Below are 12,141 nucleotides of genomic sequence, written 5' to 3'. Positions count from 1 at the left end.
TCTTTGATTAATCCCTCCCTGCTCACTCCCCCCTCTCCACCTCCTCTCCGAGATCCCTCAGTCTGTTCCATGCTTCTATATCTCTGGATCCATTTTGTTCATCAGTTTATTTTGTTCATTACATTCCACCTATAAGTGAGATGATGTGACACTTCTCTTTCTCTGCCTGGCTTATTTCACTTAGCATAATACTTTCTAGTTCCCTCCATGCTGTCCCAAAGGATAACAGATCCTTCCTCTTTACAGCTGCATAGTATTCCATGGTGTGAATGTCCCACAGCTTTTTTATCAACTCATCTACTGATGGGCACTTGGGCTGTTTCTGATGACTGAGTAGTATTCCACTGTATATATGTGCCACATCTTTTTCTCCAATCATCTATCGATTCAGCTTTTATAGTATCATGTTATTCCCTCCTTCCAACTCAGCTTCGATGTTCGAGTGGGAAAACAAGAAGATGGCTTATCCACACCTTTAGGCTGCACTTTTAACAGATCTTTAAGGAAACAACAGTACTATTTTCTTTCAATGTGATCAAGGGTATTTTGGGTGAGGTTGCTGGGTAGGCAGGCTGGAGACCGATAATTCTGCAGTCTTGTTTCCGCTTCATCCCACACCATCCCACGGCTAGGGCTGCTTCTCTGTTGTTCTCTGGTTACTAAGTTTGAATTCTTAGGAAAACTATTTCCAGGTAGTGCCCCCATCACCCTTGCTAATGACCAGGTAAACAAATCTCATGGAATAAGGGTCTCCTCTTTTATATACCAGAGATGCCTGGGGCACAAATTATACACAAGACCACATACTGTCAATAGTTCTTGCTTTTCCCCTGGTTAACTTGAGAACGTTTATGAATGTTACTTATTTACTCTGCAACTAAAAGGTGTGAATGTGCTCAAACTGATTAGGACTATTGTGAGAGAGTCTTTCATGTTTTTAGATTTTCTTATACTGAAATCTATGGGTGATCGCATGAAACAGGTCCCCTCCCTATTTGTTCCCTGTGCTAGGTAGTTGCCTCCAGGCTCTGGAGATTCTTGGCTTGGAGTAAACAGAGAAAGCAGGGACGTGTATAAAGATTGCCATCTAGTGGCCATGATATGAGATGTCACAAAATATCAGAAAAGCCATCTTCTTCGAGTTTCTCACGAAGGGCATTAACTGAGCCTAAGGATGTGAGAAATTGCCCTGACATTTCCCCTGTCATATAAGCCTTCTGAGGATACTTCCTCACCATATCGCTGTGAGAGTTGGTGGGACTTCAGCACATGTTGGTTGAGAAGGCAGATCAGGGGAGAGCCCTCAGTGCCTCACATGTCCTCAGCCCTTTAGATGTTGGAACACAGTTGAATAAATGTCATGCTGTATGGAATGATTGAACAAACATTGCCCTTTTCAGTGCCCAGGGCATGGTCAGTCCCTTCACTTTATCTAATACCATGCTGTCCCTTTACCTACCTGTTCAACCACACGGGCCTTCTCTAAGTTCCCCCTGCTTGATGTGCTCCTCCTGCCCCAGTGCCTTTGCACACGGAGTTCCTTCTTCCTGGACCGGTCATCCCTGCCTAGCACCTCCTGTTAACTTCTCCTCCTTGAGAATACAGCTCAATCATTAATTCCCCAAATTTCACTGATAGGATCAAATCCTACTGTGTTCTCTTTCATCTCTAACACCACCGGTGCTTCTTTCACACTTATGGGCATGATAAAGTACTTCATGTGCAACTTTCCTACAAAACTGTAAGTTCCATGAGAACAGAAACAGCTTGGAAAGTATCTGCTTTCAATCTCTTTGTATTCCTCTCATATATTAGGTGCTCAATAAACATTTGTGAAGAAAACAAATAATTGAATATACCTGCATGTGTATATATGCAGTCTGTTAGAATTTTCCAGGCAATCCTAAAGTAGGCAATAATGACAACATCTACCATTTTTGTACCTACTGTATGCTAAGCATTGAGTCTAATTCTTTATGTATTCTATCCCATTCATTCCTGAAAATGGTATTATGAGTGAGCATGTATATCCTTGTTTTACAGATGAGCAAACAGTCACTCAGACAAGTAACTCTGCCCAAGATCACAGAGTTAATAAATAGAAAAACTAGGATTGAAAATCATACATTCCAAAGCTCATATTAAAACCTATCCCAGAATCACAAAGGAAAATCAAGCATAATGCTTTTGATCTTTTTGAATATACATGCTAAACATAAAAGTCTGAGCAAATAAATCCTTAAAGCCGTATTGCTTACTTACTAACTATAGATTTCTCAATGGCACAACTACATATTTCTCAAAGGACTGTGCCTCGTTCACCACAGAAAACCGCAGTATGTGGCACAGGGCCTAGCACATAGTAAATGCTTAGTATGGGTTTGTTAAGTGGCTTTAAATTTGAAACAAGGTTGGTCACATCCAAAGAAGATAAAATACATATAACCAGAGTCAAACCTCTGCTTTTGAAAATGCAAATAAAGGAAAGAGAAAGTAAAACAGGGTGCAAAATATATAAAGCACCTACTGTGTGCAGGCAGGCTATTTCAGATGCTTTTTCAATTATTACTTTAGGTATTATCCCACTTAAACCTAAAGTAACACTATAACATCATTATATGTGCATAATCCCTGGACACAGACAATAGTGCAAAGGGGGGGGCACAGTCGCTGAGGGAAAAGAGGGACATCTGTAATACTTTCAACAATAAAGATAAATTTAATTTTAAAAAAATTAAAGGGCATATCAGTTGCAGCGAAGGGGGAAAGAGTGAGGTCAACCAGGAGCCAGCATCACTGTCAACACACGCAAAGGACGTCCCTGGGCGCGCGGGGCCCCGCGGGCCAGCCTCCGGGCAGCAGCCCAGCAGCCAGGGACCGAGCGTAGGAAGATGGGCTCGAAGAGACCGGGCGGCAGAGGCCACACCCTCGGGGCCCGTGCCTCCTTGAGAAATGCCCGGGGTCCAGCCTCGCGTGCGCTCCTCGGGAACCCGCGGCGCCCTGCCGGAGACCCGCCTGAGCGCGGGGTGCCGCCTGGGCCGCCCCTCGCGGGGACGCGCCGCCCCCCGTCCCGAGACGCCGCCCTGCCTTCCCGCGGGGAGGCCGGGCTCGGTGGCCGCCTCTGGTCCTCGCACGCGCCCGTCCAGGGAGCATCGGCGCCCCCGCGGGGCTCGCTCCGAGCTCAGCGCGCACCCGGGACGCCGGGCTCCGGGCCGGGCGCAGCGGCCCGCGCGTGCCTGTGTGAGGAAAGCGTGGACAGGAAGGCCGTGACGGGACGGAGGTGCGGAGGCCCGCCGGGCGGAGGGCACCAAGCGGGGAGGGTGGCGGGCTCTCAGCCCCTTCCTCCCGCGTCTCTCGGCCCGCGAGCGCCCCTGCCGGCTCCATCCGCCGCCCCTCCCCCCTCCCCCCTCCCCCCTCCCCCCTCTCCCCCCCCTCCCTCTCCTCCCTCTCCTCCCTCTCCTCCTCTCCTCCTCTCCTCCTCTCCCCTCTCCCACCCCCTCCCCTGCCCGGCCCCCAGCGCTGCCCAGCTCCTGCCCCAGGCCCCCCCCCCCCCTGCGCAACTTTCCCCGCGGGAGCCGGCGCGCGCCCCGCCCCTCTCCCCTGTGCGCCGCGCGGGGGGCGTCCCCGGGGGCAGGAGGCCAGTCGCCCCGAGGCGACGTGCTCCCACCGGGGCCGTGATGAAACTGAGGCTGGGCGAGAGGGGTGAGGAGCTGGGCCTGGGCCCTTCGGGGCGGAGCATGGGCGAGTTCACGCCCCGCCGGAGCCCTGGCACCGCCGTTGGTCTCGGGCACCGAGGGCGACCGAGCGGTGGGCTTGGAGGAATTCGTCGGGGGCGCCCCCAGTTCGGCGTCGTGGGTTCGGCGTCCCCCTGGGGGAGGCGCAGAAGCCGGGGCTCGCCCGGGGCGTCCGGGGCGCGGGTGGAGAGGCGGCTCCGGCTCCGGCTCCGGCTCCGGCGGGAGCTCTCCCGGGTGCTGCAGGTGCCGGTGGGAGCCGCCGGAGCGCCTGGAGTTACAGCAGGGCGTGGGCAAAACCATCGCCACCGGACACGGCCGGCGACGGAAAGTGTCCTTCGAGGGATTCCTGGAGGTCCACAAGCAGTTGGTGTCTGTGTGAGCTTTTTTTTAAGAGCACCGCCCGACAACGACTTGGACTTTCTCTCTTTCGAGATCAGCTCAAGACGCCCGGCAGCTGTCTTTCTGACTTGGAAGCGTTTCTCTTTGTAAAGCCGCATTTTCTGACGCTTTAGTGTCAGGAATGACCAACTCCGTGTCCTTAATTCCTCTTCTCACAATGATTCCGGGTGACACCTGGAGGAGCCTGGTGGGGGGAGAGGAGGAAATGGCTTTTATAAATGTCTTTTTCTTTGTTTTGATTCAGAGACCAAACTATAAAAAGTCTAGAAGAACTTTAAAAGTTAAAAAATAAGGGAGAAAACCCACCCAGCCAGTGCGGTTCAGTTGGTCGAGCGTTGTCCCATGCACCAGGAGGTCACTGGTTCCATTCCTGGGCCAGGGATTGAACCTGCAACCCAGGTACTTGCCCTTGACTGGGAATCGAACCCGAGACCCTCCAGGGCCAGAGCTCTAACCACTGAGCAACACCAACCAGGGCCATTGGTTGATTCTTGTGTGTGCCCTGACGGGGATCAAACCGACAGCCTTGGCCTATCAGACGACACTCTAACCAACTGAGCTACCCGGCCAGGGCTCATGGTTTTATGTATGGGAAATAATCGTACAAATCCAGTGTCAGGTGAACAGTTTTCATTTCCTTGTGGTGTTTAGGTGTCTTTTTGACAGATTGTTGATTTCCCATTGTAGCAACAGAGACGCATATATTTCTCTTGCCTGAGCACCTCTTAATCACCTCTCTCTGGGCAACAGAAACCCATCTTTCCCTTTCTCAGGCTGCGGCCCACTCCCCGTGATGCATCTAGAAATCCCTGAGCATATGTAATGCTGGCTGGGATGACCTCTAAAAAAGACACATTCTTTATACTCTGCAATGTGCACAGTAAAATATGGAAATTTTTAAATTATAACCAAGGGTTTGAAACATGTTAGATTACATATTCAAATTTAACAAGAAGAGGAAATATATTTCAGCTCTAGGGTGGCTGGAATTAAGCAAATAGCTCAGCCAGTCTACTTACTATAGTTACCCAAGGCTTTGTGGCATTAACCTTGAACTTGAAAGGCTGTTTCTAGCTTCAGCAATTGGAAAAATCTGATTTTATATGACTTTTGGGGAAGAAAGATCATATTTACTTCCGAGTTAGAATGCTTTGATTTTTTTTCTCTGTTGCTGGTTGCCAACAAATCTAGTTCTGTACAACTTCGGGGGGTGATAGTTAACATTTATGAACAACCGTCCTAGATAGTTACATTTGTTGTATCATTTAATTACCCTAACAACACTGTGAGGTAGGTGCCATTGTCTCAGTTTTACAGATGATGCTGTAGAGAGATCTAGAATCTTCTCCAAGGCCTCCCAGCTGGATACTGGTAAAGCAAGGACTTGAACCAGCCTTTCTAGTTCCCAATCTCGGAGCTTTTCCCACCTCAATGCATTGTCTCTTATTTTTGTGGTTCCTTTATTTACCGGCCTCAAATTATTTCTGATAGGCTTATTAATGTAATCAAATCAAGCCTCAATATTCACAAAAGAGGTGAATCATTTGTCAAGGAGCCCCACCTCTTTGGTTCCATGCATTGCACAAAAACAAACAGACATACAAAAAACACACATTCTGCAAGGCAGTCTTAAACCATCCTCCACCTTCATCTCATCTTGAAAAATAGTGACAGTATTTAGATTAAACTGGTAACAGTAGCCAACATCCTTTGAGGCTCTAGAGATCAGTTACAGTATGTTCACATGAATCCTGTATTAACCGACTGTGCCTGCTCTCTACCATACATTGCAATCCCCAAACCACTAGACACTTCTTTTGAAACATAGGAAAAAACATGGCCCTAGAGCAGTTGGTGTATCCCCTAAGTCTATCGTGCTTTAGAAGAATTCTTAAGGAAAAACCTTCCAGGAATTTTTTTTTTTTAATTACAAAGTCCATTCTTCACTTATGCTATTGATTCTCTCTGTTAGAATGTAGAGTATGACTTGAAAAGGAGAGGTTTTTTTCAAATGAAAAACCATAACACTGACAGGACACTGGGAGCAATAAAGCTGTGAAGATCAAAGGATTCAACCTGACAGCTCAGCTGCTAAACCTGACCCACAAATAAATTGTTTTGCTGTTAGTTTGACATGGCATTTGTCCTCACAAATATTTTATTTGCCAAAACCTTCAAAAAACTGAAGATTTTTTTAAAATCAAAATTAGCATAAAGGAACAAAGGCCACCCCAGGATGGCCCCAGGATGGGGTGGCCTTTTATTGGCTAAAGTACCTCTGAAGCACCGGCTGCAATTAAGTCTCAATGAAAAGAAACTAATGTGCTCCACTCTTCAGTACAAAAGCTCAAAATGGATTGACATGTTCATTATTTTCAAAAACAAAGCAACTGGTCATAAAGCATTTATCCCAACAAATGATATTTTTAATGACTACAACAGAAGAGTTTACAATAACACAAACACAACTGTGTGACATTTCAAACTGCTGTGTAATAAAATCTAACAAAACAAAGCTAACAGGAAAATTTGAAAATGGAGAAACATGTAACAAGTTAGCAAAGGGGTTAATAGCTTTTGTCAAACTTTTCTGAAGTGCACAATTGGGCAAAGGATATAATATATGATTCACACAAAAGGGGATGGGAAAAACAAACATGAAAACTAGCCTGGCTAATTGGATAAATACAAGGGAGAATGTTTAAAAGAGGGACACACCATTGATTATAAAGCAGGGTTGTAGAGCATGTGAGCATCTGTGCCTGGGCGTCGCTGGCAGCACTGAGAATGACGCTTACACTCCCCAGTCCCCGTCTTACACACCACCAAGTGCCAAACAGCTACAGCACCTGACCTGGTAGTCCTACCCATTGCAATACATAAAGAAAGAATCAAAAATCATTTTTTAATGGAAAAAGACTCATAGCTGTCAGAGAGGAGAGAGGAGGGTGAAGGGATTAAGAAAAAAAAACCACGACTTATAGACAACAATATGGTGATTACCAGAGGGAAAGAGGTGGGAGGAGGCAGAAGAGGGTGAGGAGGGGATAGATGGCGATGGAAGGAGACTTGACTTGGGGTGGTGAACACACAACGCAGTATACAGATGATGGACTGTAGAACTGCACACCTGAAACATATAATTTTATTAACCAATGTCACCCCAATAAATTCAATAAAAAATAAAATATGGAAAGAATAATTTTTTTAAATGCTATGCACATTTTTTATTGTAGCAATATTTATCACATATATATAAGTAAATAATATGAGAGAAAACTATACACCTGATGGTTTGGGAGTAGTTAAGTCAGTTATGGTAAAACAGGTGATAATATAAAGCCATTAAAATAAATAAAATGACTGTGTAAACCCATAAAATTTTAGAAAATAATATTAAGTTTTTTAAAAAGAATAATGGTGATATGTTATGTTTATAACTCTGGAAAATAAATATGCATAAGGTCATAATTCAAAAGAGAAAATGAAGAATGGGAAGTAATTGTTAAAATAACCATAATTCTGCAAAAGGATTATGGTTAATCATCTCAAATCTAATTTTTAAAATTTTTTCTGAGTTTTAATAATAAATTAAGATTTTTCAAAAGACTGCACTGTGGACCTAGTGTAGCAGATTGTGGACCTAATGTAGCCTTGCCCCAGGTCCAAGGCTAAAAGATAGTTGCCCAGCCTAGAAGGGGCAGGGGCTCAGGGGGCTCAAGGAGCAGGGAAGGCATCTCCCCAGCAACAGGGGCAGTGCCAGGCTGCTGAGCTGATTCCAGGTTAGAGAAGATGGGGGTGGCCCAGCCCCCAGGGCCGGGGAGGGATGGGAAGTTCCCTGATCGCAGCCCCTGATCGCTGCCCATCCGAGCCTGGAGTTGGGGAAGGTATAAATTTGGAAGTCATTGGCATAAAGGTGGTATTTTGAGCTGTGAGTCTGGATAAGAAAATGAGTGAAGGCCTGCCAGTGTTTACGGTCAGAAAAATGGGGCAGAACCAACAAATAAGACTGATGTGTAACAAACAGGTGTCCCAAAACAGGGAGGAAAATATACCAAAGAAGATCAGATAATCAGCAGTGTCCAGGCTGGTACACAATAAGGTGAAACTGACTATTGGATTTGGCCATGTGAAGGTCACTGGTGGCTCCGATGGGTGTCATTTAGGTTATGGGTGGGGACAAAGCCTGGTTGGAGTAGGTCCAGAAGGGAAGGGGAAGAGGGGAATTGGAAGCGGTGAGTATAGGACTTAGAGGACCAGAGAAACTGCGTAGTTGCTGCATGTTGGGAGATGTGGATTGGGAGCTGGGAAGGCTTAGGACTTAACCAGGAACACCTAAGGCACATGAAGAGCGAAGCACTTTAAAACTGCATTTCTTGCTGGAGGTTTGAGAACTAGTCAGTTATCTAACCAGCTGTCAGGTGTTTCCAGTGTCTACATCTGAGCAGGACACAAAGCGAGGTTTGGGCAGGAACAAAATTGATGGTCTCAGCCTCTGCCTGTCACTGGGAGCACTGATGGTCTGGACAGAGACCACTAGGAATGTTTGACAGTTCAGGCGTTTCCCTTTATCTGAATCTAGTTTGTTCCAGAAAATGTGTTAGCTGCTGAGTTTCCAGATTGGGGGGAGGGGGGCGTTTTCCATTATTGTAAATGGGGAAAACAATAAAGAATTCCATCTTCTACCAAAATTCCAACCAGTTTCCTTAAATATCCCTAAAGCACTCTTAGACACCTTAGCATTGTTTAATATCTAATGCACAATGTATGGACTGTTACCTGTGGCAACTACCGAGGATTTCCCCGACACAAAGCCGTGAAAACACCACTTCAGTGCTTAGTTAGTGGGTGTTCCTGGGTTCCGGACGCAGAGTTGCTTTCCCTCCACAGTGCAAATGGACATGCACTAATGTAAATGAACAATAAAATGCTAAAGAAATATACGTATAAATACCATTGAGCAAAATAAAATAAGTAAGCAAGGCAATTTTGTGAATGGTCACTTACTGATTAAAGAGTAAAGTGAGATTGGGTGGGCTGGCGTGAGCTTGTGGAAGACAGGATGACGCCATAAATGACCGAGATTTGTCCCTGGCTAAATCCTGGGACAGGCTTCTCTCCTGGGCACTTGGGACCCCAGAAGTGTGTGGCTGTGAGCTATCAGATAAAGCTGCAGGTGACGCAATGAAGACGATAAAAAACACGCTTTTGTTTGCATTTCTTTGCTCTCCTTATGCAGCTCTTGGCGACATGGGGCTGGGCTGTGATTGCAGCTCTGAATGTGATGTTGCTGCTCCCGTCACAGCGGCAATCATCATTTTGTCTGCCTCGCTTAGATTTATTTTAAAGATTTGACATGGAATATTCATCGCTCCTCCCCTTCCTCCGACCGCTGATGTATGTCAGGCTGAGCCAGGTCCGCCTGATGAGAAACAGGTTCCCATGACTGTGGGGCAGGTGCGCACCCGGTGCACAGCGCGTTCGCCCTGGTCCTCGGGGACAGGCCTCCTCGGGGACAGGCCTCCTCGGGGACAGGCCTCCTCGCGGCTGCAGCCCTACATCGTATCGCTCGGGCTCAGGCACAATGTAAACCTTTCCATTGGACCTCAGAGGCAGGTTACAGTGGGCTTTCCGTTCAGGTGGTTTTTTGAATAAAAACTTTTGCAAGTTGTCATGGAGAATAGACAGAGTTCAGCTAGCAAGGGATCTGTAAGTGGTGTTCGTTCAAAAGGCAACATGGGCTTTGGCGGCTGACAGACCTGGATCCACAGCCTGGCTCCCCAATTATTAGCTCTGTGATCTTTGGTTAGGTCATTAATCTCTCTGAGCCTCAGTCTCCTCAACTGAGAAATGGGGATGATAATATTTAACCTACAGGGTTATTATAACATCATGCTACTCATATGTGGTGTCCAAATACACATATTAGGTGTCCAATTTTAAAAAGTAACTACTTCTATTTGTCTGTTAGTGTGTGGGTGTAAACAACAGAAATTTAGAGAAAGAAATGTATAAAATAAACGGAACACAGCCTAGCTGGTATTGAGGTAATGAGAGGAAAGCGAGACGGTTGTTAGGCACAAGAACACAGCGGGAAGCCGCGTGCTTAAAGGCGAGATGACTCACCGTCAATTCCACTCCTCCTCCTCTTGGCAGCGCCTGTCACTTCAGTGTTTTGCTGAGTGGTCGATGATGTTAGTGTTCAAGTCCAAAGTGAATTGCCTCAGTTTGCTTTCCATCCAGAGCAGTAATAGCACATTAAATCCTTCTATGATAGCTAGTTCCTGTATACGTGACACCAAGTGCAGGCCAAAAGCTATTTCCAAACACATTTGTGTATACTTTCTGGAGGTCGAGGTTATACAGTTGATCACCACCTGCAGGGAGATGTCCCAGGAAAAGCTCCAGTACCTGTGTGGCCCTCGGCCCGGTACACCTCTTTATCAAAGCCTACTGTAGCCTAGCGTTGCTTGTTCCCCAGGCCTGGGCTTCCACCCAGTTCTCAGGTGGTCTGCCTTGTCTTCCAGCCTGTGTCTCAGGCCCCTGGATCTGGTGTATGTTCTGTGCCCCTGCTCACCTGTAGTCATTGGTTCACCGGGGATCCTAACACCTGTCCTTGAGCCAGAGCCATGGCCTGAAGAAGTTTCATGGAGGAAATGGGGCTCCATGGCCCAGGCTCCACCACAGCCTGAGATCTCCAAGCTCTGCCTCTGAACCCTGCCCCCTAGATACCCTTCCTGGAATTCCTGGAGATCTGGGAATGCCCTGGAACTGTGCCTGGCTGGCTGTTTCTCCAGGATTAGGAGTAGAGGTGGAGGGAATAAAAGAAAGGAAAATCCCTTCAAGAGCATGGAAAGAGCAACCACATCAGTCAAATGAGGTGATTAAGAATATAGGCTCTGGAGCCAGGCTGCCTGGGTTCAAACCCCAGCTCTGACCTTTACTAGTTGTGTGACCTCAGAACAAGTTACTTCACTCCTTTGTTCCTAAGTTTCCTCACCTATAAAACGGAGATAGTCTAGTACCTACCTGATAGGTCGTGATGAATCTGAGACAAGTTGCTGCATTGATAAAGAGCTCGGAATTGTGCCTTCCACATATTAAGTGTTAAATATATTTTGGTGATAATGATGCTGATGATCACCAAAAGCCTCCAGCAAAGGGATGACACCCAGGCACCCGAGGGCTTGCCTGGCACCCCAGTTTCTCCGTCATGACACATGGCTGCTGCCCCTAAACCACAGTCTGTTTCACAACCCCCTGCATCACTCTACCAGAAGCCTCATCTTTCCTTTCCTTTTTCCCCACTATCATAAGCTTAGAATGCGTACTTTTCCACCTGAGCCTCCCCTTTCTGACTCTTACTCTAAATCTTACGAGTCAGCCTCTCCACAGAACCCAGGGGGTGCGGATCGAGGATTCATGGGGTACACATGTTTGCTCCCTCCCCAGACTCAAGCTGATCAAAGGCAAAGACAAAACCCTCCTGTCTCCATCCCGTGGTACTTTGAAGAGTGCCTGGCACATAGTAGGTGCTCAACGTATCAAAGGTCCTTCCTTCTGCAGGACTGATGCTTGTCATGGATATCATAACTGAATAATCCCAGTTTCGTAGAGAACTTCAAGGATTCTCTTAGAGAGCAGAGCGCCTGCCACATTTAGTTATTGTGGCTAAAGTTGCTATAACTGCAGCAGAGCCCAGGATTTCATGCAAGACAAACATGGATTTACAGACAACTTTGTCACTTGAAAGCTGCAGGGACATCAGTTTCCTCAACTATAAATTGCGGTTATAGGTCATATCTCCATGTAAAAGAGTAAGCAATTAATAAATATCAGATCCCTTCTCTTTCTCCTCTGTGGCTGACTAATTTGGGGACCTGGCTCAATTTATTTCACTTCTCCGGTCCCAGGTTCCCCATCTGTAAAGTGAGCACATGGAACTAGTTGGCCTCCATGTTCCCTGCCAGAGATAAAATTTCAAAATTATTTCGTCCATCATCTTTTC

At 46.6% G+C, this 12,141-nt stretch overlaps 1 protein-coding gene across 1 annotated transcript in view; it reads left to right on the top strand.

The window, feature by feature from the left end:
- The window catches only part of GRIN3A (glutamate ionotropic receptor NMDA type subunit 3A), a 127,171-nt gene that overhangs the window by 103,347 nt on the left and 11,683 nt on the right, over positions 1 to 12,141 (top strand). The gene's annotated exons all lie outside the window — the stretch shown is intronic.

Source organism: Miniopterus natalensis, chromosome 12 (genome assembly GCF_054644295.1).
Source record: "Miniopterus natalensis isolate mMinNat1 chromosome 12, mMinNat1.hap1, whole genome shotgun sequence".
Classification (NCBI taxonomy): Eukaryota; Metazoa; Chordata; class Mammalia; order Chiroptera; family Miniopteridae; genus Miniopterus; species Miniopterus natalensis.
The sequence above is the reverse complement of the archived record's forward strand: the minus strand, read 5'-3'. Positions and strand labels throughout refer to the sequence as shown.